The sequence below is a fragment of the Betta splendens genome, chromosome 3 (genome assembly GCF_900634795.4).
Source record: "Betta splendens chromosome 3, fBetSpl5.4, whole genome shotgun sequence".
In the NCBI taxonomy this organism is placed as follows: domain Eukaryota; kingdom Metazoa; phylum Chordata; class Actinopteri; order Anabantiformes; family Osphronemidae; genus Betta; species Betta splendens.
The window spans coordinates 8760042-8779427 of NC_040883.2; the positions used below are offsets into that span (position 1 = coordinate 8760042).

At 41.7% G+C, this 19386-nt stretch overlaps 1 protein-coding gene across 2 annotated transcripts in view; it reads right to left on the reverse strand.

The window, feature by feature from the left end:
- The window catches only part of znf536 (zinc finger protein 536), a 309249-nt gene that overhangs the window by 261175 nt on the left and 28688 nt on the right, over positions 1-19386 (reverse strand). For both annotated transcript variants that reach the window (XM_055507612.1, XM_055507613.1), the window contains one exon: positions 13917-14013. The gene's annotated coding sequence lies outside the window, so the exon portion shown is untranslated. The remainder of the gene's footprint in view (positions 1-13916; positions 14014-19386) is intronic.

The window sequence follows — 19386 nt, forward strand, 5'->3', positions numbered from 1 at the left end:
ACATACATAGATATTTGGCTCTCTGTGAAGTACGAAACACACTCTAAAGGAAAGTCCTTGGTGACGTCACAAGCTCTACAATCAGCGATTGTAATCTATGCTACAATGTATATTTACAATACATAAATTAGACGTACATTATATAAAATTAACCACCTCAGAGCTAGAGTATCTTCTCATTTTAGTTGTCAGCCAGGTGATGATGATGATGTGTGTGTGTGTGTGTGTGTGTGTGTGTGTGTGTGTGTGTGTGTGTGTGTGTGTGTGTGTGTGTGTGTGTGTGTGTGTGGAGGGAGTGCCGTCAGTCTCATTTTGGACCAGTGAACAAATAGTTTTAATAAAATGGAATCAGATAGATATATATATATATATATATATATATATATATATATATATATATCTATATATATATATATATATATATCTCTATCTCTCTATCTATCTCTCTCTCTCTCTCTCTCTTTCTCCTCTTCTCTTTTCTTTGTCCTCTTGCCGTGGCCGTGTCCCCCCCCTGTGCCGTTGCTCTTTTTTTTCTCAATTCATTATCAGTGTGCATGTTACGGTTTAGGGTAAGTGTTGGTGGTTTGACCAATATAATGGAAAATCAATTTTTAATCTCAGTGACATTATTGCTTGTTTTATGTAAAAGTTTTAAACTCCACTTATCACACAGCAAACGACTTGCTTACGTGAGAAAACCATACAAGGCTCACAGACTGTGATGGGGAAAAGTCACTCAGCAGCTCATCTCTGACCCATCGTTCCACTCAACACAAACCATTGTCCCTATCACTCTCCCTCTCGTCTACCACCCCGAGTATGTGAAACTTGGTAAATGTAGACAAAGGCCATATTGTGATGAGTTGACACAATGTTTCTGAGTGGAGGACAAGAGAGAAAGGAACAATGGCACAATGAATCCCCATTTCCTCAAAGCTTAAAAAGACCCAGGGAAAGGAAAGTTCTGGGGAAAAAAGACATTCAAATTTAAAAATGGGACACTGCATATAGGCAATTAACACCATTCTTCCACTTTCCCTTTGAATCCTTGAAGAAAATACTGTTGAAGAAAGGATACCAACGGTAAATTTGGTGGTAGAGAGAGGTGACCTTGTTAGGTAATTAACATCTTATTCTGAGTTTAATTAGACAAACTAAATCAATTCAACCTAACTATGAAAGGAGGGCATCTCAGACAACAAGGAAAGGGAAGAGGAAGGTAGATTCTGTTTTAATTGTACGAAAGCATTAAATATGCACCTGTTCGCCGGCAAATTGCCTCACTCATGGAAATCCACAGGGAGATGCAGCCCCTATTCAAAATAGCATCAAGTTGTTAAGATAGCTATTTATGTGCTTGGGTACATGGAAAAGGAAAACAGCGCAGGGAGGAGGAAATCCAAATTATGTTCCTTGTTGTTCACAGTCCCCCTTGTTAGGGATTCCAAACAATGCCTGAGAAACTTTTTAGGTTTAGCGCTTTGTGTCTCTGTTGGCTTGTCTTTGCCAGCCAAACCCTGTCTTAACCCCCTTTGGTGTGCGGCAAACAGACTCGACTTCCCCGCAATCATTTGCCTTTATATCTCCATCCTCTCTCTTCTCAGTCTTTCTTCTTTCTCTTTTCTCCCCTCCTCTCCTCTTGAATCCCCTGGCTGTTGCTTTATTTGCATCTGGTCCAAAAATAAAAATAAAGAGGGCCCGGTTTCTCATCAGGAAGTGTTGAATGACAGGCCACTGACAGGAGACTGTAGATAAATCATAAATTCATCAGAAATGTAATTGAGATTGGGTCCAGAGGTCATGAAGTTAACATAGCAGGGAAGCGCTGGCCTCGTAACAATGATTGATAGCGTGACAGTAGCCACTCGACACCGTGCTCGCATGTGCATGCTTTGTGTGTGTGTGTGTGTGTGTGTGTGTGTGCGGGCGTGCAGCTGGATGACCACAGCTGGAAGTTAAACACTTCATACGTACTGGATCTATTTCTGCTGGTTTTCTTTACTGAGAAAAGCCATACACTGTCTTTATTTAAATTATTTATTGTTAATGCACCATGAATTTGGTAAATTCACAAAAACCCAAATTAATGTATGAACAGGGCCAAAGTACTGTATCTTAACTTTTACTCTAAGCCAAACTTGTTTGATTCCGAATGCTTACTTTTGTCATGTACCACAAAATAACTACCCAATGCTGCCTTACTTTTACAATGATTGTCCTATTTGAAACATAAACGCCTCTCAAATCATTGTCCTTTTACACCAGCCCTTCTTATGGCCGTACTTTATCACATTCGTTGGCACCTCACCCTGACGCTAAAAGCAGTGCTTTTCATCTGCATCAGACACGCAGCAACGCCACGCAGCACAGCGTGCGCTGAGTGTTGGCAAAGTGACATTTAGAAATAATGAAAGTACAGAAATCAAAGTTACAGTATTTATAACCCTAACCCATAGAAAAACACTCTTCTACAATCATTTTAAGTTATAAAAAAACAAAACACTGACAAACTAAATGCTAAATCAAAGTTAAGTCGAAGATAAAGGCAAAAAAATGCAATTGTTATTAAATATTAATACTCTAGTTAGTTATAGTTCCTCCTGGTACAGTAAGTACTACCGAGGTATAATGTGTAAAGCTGGTAATATGATGTCATTTCTATTCCATTGTTGTTAAACAGCGCTTCTTAATAAAACACCACAAACTATGATGTCTTTCAGAAATATTCTGGCCTAATATTTCTTCAAACAGAGGCAGAGTGGCACCTGCAGGGCGTGTGGGACAGAGGAAAAACATGACACACGTCATTAACACACTCACTACAGTAGCTTGCTGCTCTTTTCCCACGTGGGCTTAAGAAGAAGTTGCCCGGCTGGATGGATAGAGTGGCTTCAATGCTCGATCCAACTGCTTCAAACCTTTGAGTTCTGCCACATAAACTGAAGGTCATGATGCATGTCTGAAAGAAGCTTAATTGTCACGGTCTGTTGATAAAAGCTTGATGAAGATCAGAGGGGGCTGTGGTCCACTTTGTTTTTGTGTGCAGAATTAAACAGTTAACTTTTACAGTAAATGCACTCAGTCTTTCTGAAACTGGTGCAAACCTCTGTATAAGAGATTCAAACAATTTTCTCAAGTTTCTCTCTCCTGTTTTCTTCCTCTTTCCTTTGTTTCCACACAAATATTTTCCACTCAATTACACAACGTGCCCCTTTAAAACAGGTCTTGTGGGTCTTTGAAGAATTTGCGACTCCAAAATCATCAGAAGCTGCGTCTGTCCATTCGTTTAAATGATCACAAGTCCTGGATTTCTTCTGGGAAAAAAGCTCCTTTGAGACTGTGCTGATTAAGGGACATAACAGATATTTCCGTCTGACTCGTATACTTTTCAGCAAACAGCTCCTTTTGAGCTCCCTGCAAAATAATGATCATCAGCTGGAAGTTGCCTCATTGTAACATATGACCGCGCCACCGTCTCCATGCATCACGAACAAAGCACATCTAAGCGTTTCTATTACACTACAAAGGTGGCGCGTTATCACCAAGCAGACTCGGCTGTTTGTACTCGGTTGATAAAACAGGATAAAGAAGGCAGTTTTTTTTTTTATTCAGCTCAATGCAGATAAGGACAAATACACCGGCTAAGCAAACAAACAGCGGATGCAGGCAGCATATTGTTGATCTGTGATGAAAACAAGTGGCTGCTGAAGTGCTGAGGCCTGCCGGCGGTGACGATCCACACGCAGCAGGTACTGAGCCTCTACTGCACAGTCACACACCTGTAATTGGCCACAACTGGCGCTCCCCTCACCTTCCAGCCCTCCGGAGCAGAACCCTTTTCTCTACTTTCTCAAAAAACGGGATGAGCACAAAGCTGGAGGCGAGCAGGGGGGGGGAGACGGAGACAGAGGGGTAAAAAGCGAGAAATAAAGCGAGAGGCTAGGCCACCATGAAAAGACAGCCAGTGAACAAAACCACTCCACCTTGCATGAGACGAGCTCCGATTGGCAGCGCTTCATCCAGCCTCAATTATACAGACTAATTAGAGTTTCACAATTTCCTTGTTTGAAGTATAAAGAAACGACAATGGAGGTCATGTGAAAAGCTCTAATGCAGACCGTGATGGCGTAAAAAATCCAAGACCTTAATCCAACAGTACCATGTGTCCCCTACGATAACATAGAAGACATGGAAGAGCAAAGAACAGAAGACGATATAGTGGCAAAAAAAAAAAAAAAACAGCCTAACTCCTCTCCTCCCTCCATCCGTGCTTTTCTCTCTTCTTCTTTTTTTTTATTTCTAGTCGTTTTTTTAATTTTATGCCATCTGGCCCTCTCATCTTCCAGCATAAAAAAGAGAAAACTAATTCATGTTCAGAGTCATCCACATGATGAATAGTGCAGGTCCAGGTGCTACTGGTGTAAAAAAGGAAAGAAGGGAAGGAGGAATGGTGAGAGAGGGAGGGAGAGAGAGAGAGCGAGAGAGAGAGAGAGAGATGGATGGAAAGGAGGTGAGAGACAGTGAGAAAAAAGGAAAAGCTACATATGTATACTAATTATGTATGTAAGCCATTATAAAAACAGTGTCACGTATTCATTTTTATTTTCCAGATACTCATTGACAGAATTACTGCTGTCTATAATCAGTCATACTGACTGTGTGTAGATCTATATTTAATAGACAAAAATAAACCTGTTTGCATACAAATCATGGGAAAAGTATTAAAGCCGCCTAAAAAGCAGAAACAACTTAAATATATTTTTTATTGTGTAGAACAAAACACCAAGATCAGTGAATCTGATGGGACTGTTTACTTATTTACTTATTATTAGATTACAGGTGGTGTGACAAATGTAAAGTTGCTTTGATAATATTTCAAACATCTTCCCTTTATTCCCTTGTGTTGCGACTGGGTCACTCCAAAATAGAGACTCATCCCCTTGTTGTCTTGGTTACTACATTGCTGTGTCCAATCCACAGCGTGTGACGCTGACGCTTCACCCGAAGGACAGCGCTGCCCAGATGACGCGCCTGCTGATCACCAAACAGCGACTGGACAGGAGTCCCGAGGCAGCAGACGTCACCATAACACAGCTACCAACTTTTTTTACACAGAAAGTTTGTCACGTGCGTCACATGATGTGAAGTTATTTGTGAAGTTACAAAGATTTAAGCCTCTTTGATATAGGTTCTCTACTCTTGTGTCACAGTGACATTTGACCCAGTGTCCTCCCTGACTCAGTTCCTGTGTTCTATGAAGAGTCCTAGCTGCTACAAACTGCATTTGTTTTATAATTTTAGGTCTTTGTGATTCTGAAACAGTCAAACCCTCAAAAAAAATCACTGTTCGTAGTTCGTATCTGTTAAATAATTATATTGATGGAATAGCTTTGTTTTCCTCTTTTACTTTCAAACATGATAAAAAAAAGTTGCAATTGCAATGTGTGTAGACAAGCAAAGGCACACACGCACGCACACACACACACACACACACACACACACACACACACACACACACACACACACACACACACACACACACACACGTATGTACAAACACATGTCTTTTTTATTTACAGATTTCTGCCTTGAACCATCTAATTTCGTTGACCATGGAGCAGATGCCATGAGAGAATCAATGTCACCCAAGCCCAGACATGACATTAGGAGCTGTGTAGTTAAGAAGTGCATGCTCTGATGCTCTGGTTAAATTTCTCAGAAACTGACATGCTTATTAAACCCCCAAATGTTTTTTTTCCAGAAATGAAATGTTGAGAATAATGTCCAAGAGCAAACTGCAAGCACCTGCAGTGAGTAAAGTCACCAGAGACAAACGGGAAAAACACAGAATAAAAAATGGGAAAAAATAATCAGAAGAATCTAGTTTACACGTTGCTCCTAAGTTCTTTATTTATCATTAAATAAATTTAGCAGTTAATTAATAGGAAGGTGACTGTGAATCAGCTGGAACAGTGGGTCCAACAGCCTTACAGATTATTTCAATTCACTATAGTGGAGCTCAAAGTATTGTACAACTATCATCAGAAAAAATTGCATCACAAACTTGTGACTTGGTTTAAGTCAGACAGACATACAGACATCTAACAAATGCAGAAACCGTAAAGTAGAACTAAACGCAGCTACAAACTTCAGATCAGGGTACAAACTAATTGCAAGTCTATTACTAGTTAGTGGATGACTTTAGAATACATTGGACACTTATTGTGTATAGAGAATGGTGAAAAGATCAATACCTAGGATCATTATTTTTCAGTGACAGTGGCTGAAAACAATGACTAAACGTTCATCAGTGTGAGCCTGGCTGAATTAAAATTCCATGACATCATCAGGGAACTGCAGCTTAGCCACAGTTAGATCCTTACAGGCGAGTTATTTAGTCAAGAATGGAATCTTAACATTTTCACTATATGAAAAATCCAATATGATTTATAATTTGAACATCCACGACCCCACAGCGCCTGCTGACACCACACTGTGTGCCATTATCCTGCAACAATAACTGGCTCTGTACCACCTGAACATTCTGGTCAATAAAACCACAGAGAGACTGCAATGGAGATGCCAGGACTGGCTGTGGCTGTAATGAACTCTTAAGACCAGAAAGTACCAGCAGTGTGTGTGTGTGTGTGTGTGTGTGTGTGTGTGTGTGTGTGTGTGTGTGTGTGTGTGTGTGTGTGTGTGTACACTGTATGCAAGCGCATGAACATCTGTCAGTGCAAAGACACAGACACACATATGTACATTTAGGGTGTGTGTGTGTGTGTGTGTGTGTGTGTGTGTGTGTGTGTGTGTGTGTGTGTGTGTGTGTGTGTGTGTGTGTGTGTGTGTGTGCCCAGTAGCTCATCAGTGTCAGGGCTGAAAAGGTTGTGGGATGAATGAGAGCAGAGAATCAAAGAGAGATTACACGTCTGACCATGTATCATCCTCGATATATTGAACGCAGCCTTTGTGGAGATGGGGACCGCTTATAAAAAGTGGCATTGTGCGGTGGCTGAAAGAGCATGTGGGCTCAACTCCATGACTAATCTGTCCCCCCGCATTATTTTATTCAATCTTCCCCCGACTTTATGTCTTCGACATTTTTGCTACACTCAGTATCTTTGAGTTGAATGGACAATTTTAAAGATTTTTAAAAGGCACTTGCTCGGGCCCATGCGCTGAGGACAAAAAAAGAAGGAACCCTTTGTTTCAGTGCATAATTTATGACTAAAAATGGTCCTTGGACTAATTCTAGCAGGCAGGGCAAAGTCTTGAGCACATTCTTTTTAGACTCAATATTGAAAAGAGTGTTGAATTTCTAAAAGGAAACATTTGATGATGCATAAAAGGATTCCCTTTCTCTTTTTGCCTCTATAACCTACTTCACCCTACGAACTCACTTACACACACACACACACACACACACACACACACACACACACACAGAAAAGAGACTCACTCACTGGCACGTGCACATGAACACAGTTTCACCCGTGCTGTTCTCTCTCCCACTCTCTTTGTAAACTGTGTGAACTGGAAAAAGGATGTCACATTTTCGCTTTGAATGACAAAACCCGCCAGTGTCTCAACAAAGTGCTGGATTCTACAGGAAGAGAAGACTTCACTGCTGCGATCGCTTGGAAAAGCAACTTGATTTTCCCGTTTTTGTTTTGAGTTTGGTAAATTCTCGCTGCTGTCAGTGTAGCCGTGAGCTCAACTTGGTGCAACTCATCAACACTGTTGTGTTCCTTCATTTTGAGGGCTCATGGGAAATGTTGTTTATCAAAGGCCAGTAAAAATGTACATATTGAACATGCAATGATATTAAACGTATGTATATGTGTGTTTAATATTTAATGCACTAATCCATCACATCAATCATGAAGCACTATAGCACAATAAAACAGATTAACAACCTTAAATTCATATAATTTGGAGGAGACTGCTTAGAATATTGGACTTCAAAGTGGCCCCTGAACTTAAAGCCATACTGAACAGGAAGAAGTGGGCTTTTATCTCAGATGACAGAGAGGAGCAGAGAAGACCCCCCCCCCCCTTCACACATCATCAGTCCAGGAGTCACACCCACCCCCTCGTGTTCACACCTCTCCACACCCCCCCTCCACAAGCAGCACACCTCTGCCCCCCCATAACTGCCCCCACCCCCCTAACTTCAGACCAGGTGAGGAAGCATCAGCCCCAGACTGCTCAGGGACTGTGCTGACCAGCTCTGTGAGATGGTCGCGCACAACTTCAACCTGAGCCTGAGTCTGGAGACGGTCCCTGAGCTGTGTCCGGTCCCTAAGACGATGCACGCTAAGGAACCGAACCACTACAGACCAGTAGCCTTGACCGCCCACCTATTGAAGACCATGGAGAGGCTCATCCTCAGCCTTCGCTCCGTGGTGGAGACAGCAATGGACACGGTGCAGTTTGCCTACAGGCCAAACACCGGGGTGGATGACGCTGTCAACCGCTGTGAGGGTCATGTTCTTCACTTCTCCAGCAACTTCAACGCCATAGGACCAGTGCTTCCGAGAGAGAAGCTGGAAGAGGCAGGAGGGGACAAACAGCTGACTGCATGGACAACCGACTACCTCACCAACCAACCACAGTGCGTGAGGCTGTGGAGCTGTGTGTCTGAGGTGGAGCTTTCCAGCACTGGGGCCCCTCAGGGGACGGTGCTCGCACTGTTCCTCTTCACCCTCTACACCTCAGACTTCACATTCACCACCAGCAGCTGTCACATCCAGCAGTTCTCAGACAACTCAGCCATTATTGGCTGTGTGTCTGAGGGGAATGAGCTGTGTACAGGTCAGTCATCAAGGACTTTGTGGACGGGTGCGAGTGCAACCACTTGTGTTTAAACACCATCAAGAGTAAGGAGATGGTGATTGACTTCCAGAGGAGAACAACACATCACACACCGGTGAACATGCAGGGCTCAGACATTGAGACTGTGGACAGTTTTAAGTCCACAGTCTTAAGACTGAGGTCCTTTGGAGTGAGCAGGCCCATGTTAAGGACATTCTATGACTCTGTGGTGGCCTCTGTTATGCATTACGCTGTAGTCTTCTGGGGAGCAGGGAGGAGGACTGCAGAAGCTGGTGAGGAAGGCCAGCTCTGTTCTGGGATGTCCACTGGACTCTGTGGAGGAGGTGGGTGAGAGGAGGATGTTGGCTAAGATGATATCCATCATGGACAATTCCTCTCATCCACTGCATCAGCCTGTGGGAACTCTGAGTACAACCTGCACTCAGTTGTTTGGTCACGTTAAGTTTCTGAGCAATAAATATGTAAATATATATTGTGCTCTTATGCCCTGCACAATTGTTCTATCTATCTATCTATCTATCTATCTATCTATCTATCTATCTATCTATCTATCTATCTATCTATCTATCTATCTATCTATCTATCTATCTATCTATCTATCTATCTATCTATCTATCTATCTATCTATCTATCTATCTATCTATCTATCTATCTATCTATCTATCTATCTACACCTCTACACCTCTACACGGCCACACCTCTTTGTTGAAGCGCATGATGTCAGAGAGGTCACAGGTCACAGCATCCAGGTTACTAGCAGCTAATGTGCGCCAACAGCCCATTAACACTAGAACACTGGGCAAAACAACACCGAGTGGGCGGCGGTGAATGGAACTTACGATTTTAGCTGGAGAGTGTGACAATGTAGCAGACCTGAGCCCACACAGGACCTTGTAGCACATTGTTGTCTGTGATACACTGTTATGCTGAGTGAACAAGCCTGATCACCTTTACTTTTAGTCTGGTCTTTGGAACCCTAAAAATAAATGCAGGTTGTAATTAAATACACATTTGAGTTCATGAGTTGCTTGGAGCTCAAAACAATCTTATACAAAACATGCTGACTTTGCATAGTCTTTTAAAAACTAATATTTGTGGAAATTTAGAGACATCTCAAGATTATTTCTCAAATTTCTGTTTTTTAGTGGGACAGAAATGTGTTTGTCATCTGCATAAGGTTAGTGACATCACGTGTGCAGTTGGAGACTTGAGCCTCTTTCACAAATAGCAGTCCCTGGAATCCTGGAATGGTTGAGTTGCAGGTGTGAGCGGGGATGAAATTTCCTGCACTGACACCAAACGTACTTCTCCAGTCAGCTCCCTGGTCCTAAGTCTGTTTGATGCCGCTGTGAGTCGATATGTGGAATCATGTTGAGTATTCACAGCAGCGAGCGAGTGGGTGTGTTAAAGACATTTATTATATGATACGACCAGGCATGATGGAATACAAACATGTGTATTGCTACTTTCTTGCGGATAAAACAGAGACGAACATCCCTCAAATGGCCAATGTCCAATGAAAGAACAACTCTAGACATGATCCAACGGATACAGCCCTAAATGCACGTGTGAAAGATTCTTTACAGAATACCACAGGTCAGAGGAGCCGCTGAAGAGGAGCCCTGCACGCCCTTTCATATTTTGCAGCTCTCTGGTCTAATCGCAGTGGAGTAGGGCTCTGCTAGCATGTCTCCAGTGTAGATGTCACAGGATAATGTCAGGGCAGCTGTTTGGGATCTCAGTCGATGGGTGATGTGGCTGGACAACAGTCCTGAGCACCGCAGTAAATCTGCTACAGTATTGTCTTACGCCAGTCCTTTGAAGTGACCCGGTCACAATCCAGACCTTAACCCAATAAAGACGCTGTGGAATTACTTCGGGAGAGACGTTCACAGCAGACGCCCGAGGAAAATGTCTGAGCTATGACGATGTGGAGGAAGGGCCCAAAGGTCCGCTGGAACATCGTGGGAGTTCCAGTCTGTCTCTACAGGTACTGTAGAGGTTATCACTGTCAAAATCGGTCTGGCATGTTATAACCATGTTATAACCAATTTATATATAACCTCTTTTTATGCTTAATGCGTGTGTATAAATATATGGCTCAGATGATTGTATTTTATGATGAAATAATGCAACAGACCAGGCAATGAAGGCTTCACATTCTTCATATTGTGTTACACATGCAAAAATCCGTTTCTAAGCAGAGACGACTGACTAAATGGCAAAAACTTCACACCACATCATCCTAGTCAGTTTCTCTCCTTTTTTTTGTCCTCTCTTATACACATGCAAGGCAAATGCATATAAAGGCACGCACACATACACACACGCACACACGCAAAACACTCCTCTTTACCTTCAAAAAGCCAGGGGAAGGCAGTCTGCATGAATAAATAGTGTCTAAGTGCTTATATTTCTATTCCTGCTTATCCAACTGCTAACAAGACCCAGTTCACAGTCAATGAGCTACTTTGGCATTCATGAGGATCACTGACAGTCACTTTGCATTCAACGCCAATCACAAACAGTAGGCGAAAAAAAAAAGAGGAGCACACGCACACTAACACACACATAAAGGAATCTGATTACAAGAGGCATTCTGCACTGCTTCAGCATTCCCCAGTGTTTTACCAAAATAAAACGCCTGTACCCATCCAGGCGGTTTGAGGCACACGCGTACGCGGGTACAGCAACAAGCAGGAAAACGCGATTACCCACCATGCATTTAGAGGTCGCTGGCATTAGGAGATTAGGCAAAGTAAGCAATCATCATTTAGATATTTGATGATGAAACTCTCCTGTTAAATTGATTATAGTGCGGCACAGGGTGACAGCCACACCTGGCGACATATGGAGTGTGTGTGTGCTTGTGTATGTGTGTGTGATGGTTAAGATGAGGGCAAGAGGCGTGATGTCATCCCCACAACTAGAGCAACACACGGGCGCGCGTGCGTGCGTGCACGCGTGCGCATGTGGCTGCATCGTAATGGGTCACACCTGTCCACTGCTCTGCCCCTCTGTCCATCGCTGGTGCATGAGGTTATTCAACAGCATGTGTGTTTCAAATAACACAACACGTAGTCCGTCTTACAAGAAGATAATGTTTCTGTACAACTAAACTGCAATTACAAGTATGTTTTGTATCAACAAGGTTGTATTAACTCTCTACTACTGCTTCAGCCACAATAATGCAATGGGTATTCTCGTACTTCAATGTTACCTTCATTGATATGTTCAATATATTTATTATATGTTCATATAATATCATTACTGTCCATAAACGCAACTGAAAGCACAGGAATCCTGAGAGATGCGACCACACCTGGGTCGGCACAGAGCAACAGGGCGGCGCTGATGACTGCTCTTCATTTCCTGTTCTTTTTCCTCAAAGCTGCAATATCACCGACATAAACGAACACTGGGCAGGTCAGAGTTTATATAAAACAGCATCAAGCATCAGCAGATGCATCCTGTATATGAAACACAATACAGGTGAACCTGGCTTCCGGAAACTGCTTTACTTTTTCTAAATTGAGTGGCACAGCTTGTGTTTTTAGTTTTTTTTTTGTTAGTTTTTTTTAACCTAAAACGTCTTTTGTTTTTTACTTTTTCTAATAAAGCACGATAAAACCGGAGTCTATGGGGAACTCGGTTTGTTTTGACTATTTGACTTCAGTATCAAGAAACAGAGAAGGTGATATTGAAAGCTAAAACATACAGCACTCACTTGCAACATTGTTGCTTAGACAGGAAGATGTAAGTGAGGAAAGTACTGAGACATTCTCATCCACACATACAGTACATGTACCATAACACACACACACACACACACACACACACACACACACACACACACACACACACACACACACACACACACACACACCAGTGCGCCTATATTTGTCAGCAGCTTGAGATCTCAGTTAAAGCCCAGGAGGAGGCAGAAGAAAACATGCTGGAAATACCCCGAGTTTAAAGTGATAAAGTGAAGACTAAAACACAGATTTATTCAGCAGAAGCCAAAGACCAAGGGAGAGTTTTAACACATTTACACCAGAGAGCCCTCTGAGGAGAGACACACCAGTGGGTGGTTATGTGAGAGCTTATTTGAGCATGTAGTGTGCGTCTGCCTGTGTATATGCTTGTGCGAGTGCTGCGTGTGCGTGCGCACACTCCCATCGGCGCGTTCATTTCTCTTATCCGTACACCCACCTTTTTTTTCTTGGTTTCAAGACAATCTCCCAGGATGCCTATTCTACATTAAACAGTGCTTTGAAGACAATTGAGCTGAGACCCAGGCTGATCAAGGCTCCCTTATCCCTCCCTGCACATCTATTATCAAAGCCTTCGTACCATTACCGTCATTATAAACTATGTATTATTATTATTATTTTGAAAATGCAGCGCTGAGAGCGAGCGAGAGATGGGGGCCCCCGTAAACAAATCTATTATTGGTGATGAATTGCATAATAACACAGGCATAATGCCGTTCTCTCACAAAACTGGTGAAGGTGCTGAACTGGAAAAAGTACCCCGTCCGTAAAATTTGAATAAACAATGGGTGAGAAACGGGGAGAGACAAAGATGGAGTGGTCATTAGATGGGTTGTTTTTACTTGAAAGCTAAAGAGTGTAGTTTGCTGAGTGTCGACTGGTCTCGTGGTGTCATCACTTACAGTACATCAGTGTGGATCGGAACAGAAGCATTATTAGATAAAGAGCACATACTGTAATGTGTATGTGTACGAGTTCATCTGCGGGGCCCTTAGGGGAATCTAGAGTACTGTCTATTGTGATTTATATTATATTACACTCACCAGTTTAAGACTGATCATAAGTGTTTAAAATATAATGTATTGTTAAAGATTATTTGAAAAGAATTGGCTCCCAGTTTGTTTAGCTTGTGACCACTATGTACTGTACAAGCCAAGCACTGTGGCTTCAGAGACAAATACTCTCATTTCTCAGACAATTCTATTAAATACTAGTCAGGTCAAATTATTCAATATATCCCCAAAAAAGTAAATCATACTGTAAAATGAAGCTTGGTGTAACTTGAGGGGATGACTTTTTTGAAAATACCTCCATCATGGTCAGATCTGCAGTGGCAGCGTCTCTTTGGCCTTCTCCATGACAAAACATGTCCTTTCTTACGGTGGTGCTCTTCTCCTTCCATTGCCTAGGGTTTAAACAGAAAAGGTGGTTGTGTTAAACCAGAGCAAGATCACTTTACATGACAGAGAAATACACAGGGAAAAAAACTGAACCAGATCAAAGAATAAAGGAGGTTTACTGTATAGTAGACAGGAACAACTGTGGTCTTGGGTTTATGGCCTTTGAGTACAGCACTTAAATACTGTTCACTGTGTATCATAACATATTGTTTCATATTTCTTGCCATCAGTCGTGGTCACATCATACTGTCCCCGTTAGGTTACCAGCTGACATGCACCTAACAGCGATCACAGGGTCCGGCCAGTGTGGCGACCTGTGTTTTAGTCATCAGGTAAACAGAGATGATATCAGTCATTCAGGACTGTACCGAATCCCGTCATATGTCAAAGTGCCACCGCAGTAAAGCTGTCCTAGTATGTGCGGGCCTGGGGAGTAAGCAGAATTCAGTGGAGCCTCAGCCTTCGATCCACACAGAGAATAAGCTTCCATACTGCATAGATTATCTCTCCTCCTCCTTGATAGTTCTCCTTCTTTCTCTCTCTAGTGAGCCAAAGAAGAACAAGATGGTAAATGAATGCGTCCGTGTTTCCCTGTGCACTAACATGCACACTAACATGCACACTAACATGCGCACGCACACGCACATGCATCCACACACACACACACACACACCAGAGTGTAGACACTGTTTAGCTATGCTAATTTGAATATATTTTTGGGTCAATTGCGCGCTCACCAGAGACAACTTCCACGCCTGCACTTTGCCGAAAAATTTAAATTGTAAACAATATTCCATTTAATTTATATGGGCCACCACGGAGGCAATCTGACAATGCCAAAAAGCTGACTTGATTCTTTTTTTCAGTGAATAAAAGAAAAGTTATTTCATTTGTAGAAATTTCATCACCCTGGTTACTGCCCTTCCTTCAACTGACTCGCAGTTTTTATCTATTTTAAAACTATTTCACCTTAAGAAATAATCAATAAAAACAATTATGAGATTGAAGCCTAGCACCAGCGCTCTCTCTCATCTTCCTCCCCACTCCTCCGTTTTTGGTTTTTCTTATTCTTTCCCTTCTCCATCGCTTTCACTCCCCACTCCCTGCTGTTATCCTCTTGTTTCTTCTCCAACCATCCTCTCTCCTTGGTGATTCACCGGGTATAATATTTAATTATACTCTATAATTTATGCAGGTTATCAAACTCTGAGAGCATCATTTTATGTACATTGTGTAAATTGCTTTTTTCTCTCTCCCTCCCTGTCTCTCTGTCTTTTTCTGTCTTTTCTTTTCCTCTCTTGGATGGGAGGAGGGTAAATTCTTTGCAGGCATAGACAGAGATATTGAAGCCCGGGTGCAAATGTGAAATGAATAAACAGGCTGGATCTCTTCTTCAAGGGTCTAAATGAGATCTGCACAAAATAATTTAAACTAGGCCCATTCATCAAGCCCAGCCAGGGACTGTGTGTGGCAGCGGCCTATCTACGTTCCCTTACTGTATGTGCGTTTGTGTATTCCCTGGCCCTGGTTGTAGTGTCCTTCTGCAGATGAACACAATGACAGAGATCAGGAGTGAAGGACAATCAAACCAAAGTGTTTTTATAGAAAAGTGTAAAAAAAGGAAAAAATGTATATATTTATCTCTAGCTCATTAAAGCAAACCTGCATACACAGTATATGCTAACAAAATTACTGTATCAATATTGTGAAGGAATAATGTAATGGTGTATGGCATCTATTGATCAACCTGAGACCATATATACCAGCAAGGTGCCTGATAATCTTGAACTTTGGCAGCATGCCTGCATGTAGAAGGACTCCACTTCGTAAGATATATGGTTTAAGTCTTAATAACCTTTGTGGAATCACTTACAGGAGCATCCCAATCATATCTCAAGGGCAGCGTAGCTCACAGAACCACTCAAATGCTGTGGGACTATTCCTTAAACCCATGCCTTTTTTTCAGGATGGCAAAGTTAGGCTCATCTCACTAATCATGCCTATAAGATCATGTTTTTCACATCACAACAGCTTAAAACTGTAACTAGCAACTGAGGAACCAAAATGTGTAATATGTGTTTTTGATTTTTGCTTTGAACTTTGCTCTGCCTTCCAGCAGGAGGAGACCCAACAAGAGCAACAAGAACACGATGCAGACCTGCCTACTTCTACAGGACCTCAGCTCAGTTACTGACGTGTTTCACTGAAATCATCATCTGAACTGTTGCCTTTGGTGACTGGTTTGCAACTAAAATAAAGTATCCTGCTATTAATAGATGTAAAAAATATTTTACATAATTAGACTAAAATAAAAATGATGTCATGAGTTTCACATTGATGTGAGCACAGAGATGAAGATACAACTTTTCAGTGCAACTACAGTACTATAAATCTACCTTTTCACCCAACAGATTGAACACAGATATAGTAAGTTGGACTACGTGGACTACGGAACCTCAACAAAATGGCAAAACGCTCACGTCTTTATGTGTGTACTATGTATGTGAAGGAGAGGGAGAGGGATTTGAACAATTAGGACCACCACACTATTTCGGTTGATGAAATCCTTTCAGGTAGGCCTGAGTTTGCTCTATTCTTGGTTACGTACTGTATTTACTGTACACAATCAGTACCAACAAAAAAACAACACCAATCAACATTTTCCACTTCATAGCGTGCAAACCCAAGCGATGGGAACACCCGTCAGACTGGAATGTGCACAAATCCTCCGCAGTAGTCAAGTATAATTCTCCTTTATGTGGACAACTGCATATTTTCTGCAGCTTGTTTGACTCTGGAGCGATGGCATGATTTCATGGCTCAAAATTAATCAAACGAACCGACCAAAACACCGGTGGGAATATTTATGAGAAACAAATAGGCTAACAGGTTTGTTTATGGTATAGTTGAGAGTAAATGCTCGCTCACTTGCTGCTTGAAGCTGATTAAAGGCCATAACCTGATTAGATTCTACACAATAACCTGTTAGAGCCAAAGCCCGTTCTCTGTATTAAAGACATATTCAAATTAAAATGGCTGCAGTTCCTAAATGGTAGGAGCTACATTAATGGGGCCAGTGCTAACTCTGTGCTAAATTATTGGAAATAGATCAAGGGTAAAATTTATGGTTAATCTATTTGTGTAGGACAAAATAACAGTACATTTTTGAATAAATGTATACTAGAAGAAAGTAGTAGTCAGGTCTTAATTGATTACCATCTGTATTGGTTTGGTAGAAGTTTGAGGAAAACCTTTTGTTATTTTTACCTTTACCTTTTGTTGCCTTTTGTTATTTTTTGTAGTATGTCTGGCCTGTTAAAATAAAACGTAGGACCTGGTTTGTTCATTAAACCTCACAGCAGCCTGAATGCTGATTTATCTTTCACTGATGTGACAATCTCACTCCGGAGTTAACACAATAATTCTTTAACAATGAAATTTCAAAACAGCAACAGCAAGAGCTGAGGTGATGACGCACGCTATTAATGAGATCCACTAGCCGACATGTCTCTTGTAAAGGGTAGAGGCTGGAATTCTGATCTATTACAGTATCAACCGGCATGATGAGTCTAGAGGTGTACTATGATATTCATCAGCAGCATGGGCTTGCTTCCACATTACTTAGCCATGCAAAATGGCTCAGCGCTCTGGCCTTCTGAATGTCCTGCTGTCCTCAGATGGCTGCAAAGATTTAATGACCAGTATGCAGTATGAAACAGTTGAGGACAACAGATACTGTAAAAATCACTAAGGTCAGATGGTTATACTGGCAATCCTACAGCCTAGTTAAATAACATATAATATAATAAATAACATACAGTGCCCTCTAAGCGGGAAACCCTGAATATATTACCTAAATGTATTTTAATGTAGTAATGGATGTAATGTGGCTTTGTAGAACTATAATCACTTCCTTTAATGAGATCCCTTACTGCCAAATGTAGTTTAGCTACAGCGACACCCCCCACTTTCACACTGTTATCCTGATGGATAAATACAGTATCATTCAAAATAGTCAGGCTGCATTCATCTTGGGGACAATTAAAGAAGCAAATATGCAGAACTCTTTTTCTGACATAGCACACGGGTTTTTGGTGCTTAAATGAAGTGAAAATATCAAAAAAGACAAAACATTAGTGCAGTAACAAACATACAGTGTATAAATATTTGCTATCTGCTAACTTTGTTAGAGGCTACTCTCATTGTAGCTACAGTGGCAGCGTGTATTGCCTACTTTGCCGCACACACACCTCATCATCAGATTTTTCTTGTGGTATGAAATAAGCTAGAGCCATTATACGATAGTAAGTTTTAACACTGCCGTTCACCATGCTTTGATGTAGTTTTAAATCAAGTGAACGGCACTCATAGCTGGTTGGCGCCTCCCCGCTGTCAATCACATCAGCAGCATTGCTCGTATTTGTTTGCACAATGCACTCTTATTTTTAAAGTAGTTTTTAGTTCATAAATAGTTTGCTTTAAGATATAATAAATTTAAAGTGACAGTACCATATTTCTTTATTTCCCATCGGGCGACACTGGCACTGCCTGTAGCACTGAGATACTATGACAAAGGAGACGCTTCACCACCACTGAAGACCAAGGTATTTCTCTCTTCCTTGGCTGCTGACGGGCCAAACCAACAAACCCTAAACCTTTACAAAACACATCTCTAAACTGCAGCAGTTACTTCATTAATCATTCTTGATTATTATTGTAATCAGCAGAAAATCATCATCAGTCAGAAAACGGTGATCTAGTTGTTTTCAGATTGCTTGTGTGATTGCAAAGTGTCGCTGTGACGTTATCAAGCACAGAGTTTGGCAACTTCTGTGAAACATTGATAACACAATGATAAAAATGAATGCAAAGATTTCATAAAAAAAATAGATGATCTCTTCCCTGTAGGCTTAATAGGAAGAGAGATGAAGCTGATATTGGCATCCAATTCAAGCCTCATTCACTGCAGTCAGGTGCGCCGCCATTTGCATTTCCATCGTCAAGTCAGTTGTAACCATAGTTTAAATGCACACTTGTCTTTTACAACAACAGAACTGTGTTGTTGCTGGAGGTAGAGTAATTTCCTTCAGAGACGTTCACCGACTAACGATAAAAAAAGGTCAGTACCCAGTGCAACAGGTGGAAGACATGAACCTTGGCCTGTAGGGATAGTGCAATGAGTTTAGCTTAAGCTGACACATCAGGGGCAACCTGGGGCTCAGTGTCTTCCCCAAGAACACTTCAGCACATGACCGGGGGGAGCTGGGAATCGAATCCACAATGACTGGTGGGGGTCTACCCTACAGCTTGAACCCTCTGAGGAAGCGCAAAGCTCAAAGCAGCTCCTGACGTTTCAACATGAGCACAGAGGGCGAATG